Below are 372 nucleotides of genomic sequence, written 5' to 3'. Positions count from 1 at the left end.
CAAGACTTACAAGTCCAGGGTTCCAGACTGTCCGTCAGGAGAGAACCTAGTCCGGACCCGCACTCAGGTGAGGGTCGACGGTGATTTATGGCGTCAAGGCAACACAGGCGGGGGCTGTAGAGGAGCGGATGGCAAGACAAATGGTGAACTATTCACGCCCCCGGAGAAGGAAGGCAACAGGAAACTATCTCCAAATTTATCACTTTTTGGGCCATGATATATATGTAACCAAAAATGCTAAACATTAAAACGCGCATTGAACCAGGGCCTTGTGTAACTGAGTTTTCGCCTGGAGGATAAAACCATGGGTGCTGGACGCTGGTTTCGTAGACATGTCTTTAAAATCAGACTCTAATATGGCACTTCTAGACG

Source organism: Penaeus monodon, chromosome 20 (assembly GCF_015228065.2).
Source record: "Penaeus monodon isolate SGIC_2016 chromosome 20, NSTDA_Pmon_1, whole genome shotgun sequence".
In the NCBI taxonomy this organism is placed as follows: Eukaryota; Metazoa; Arthropoda; class Malacostraca; order Decapoda; family Penaeidae; genus Penaeus; species Penaeus monodon.
Note: the sequence above shows the minus strand (reverse complement) of the source record.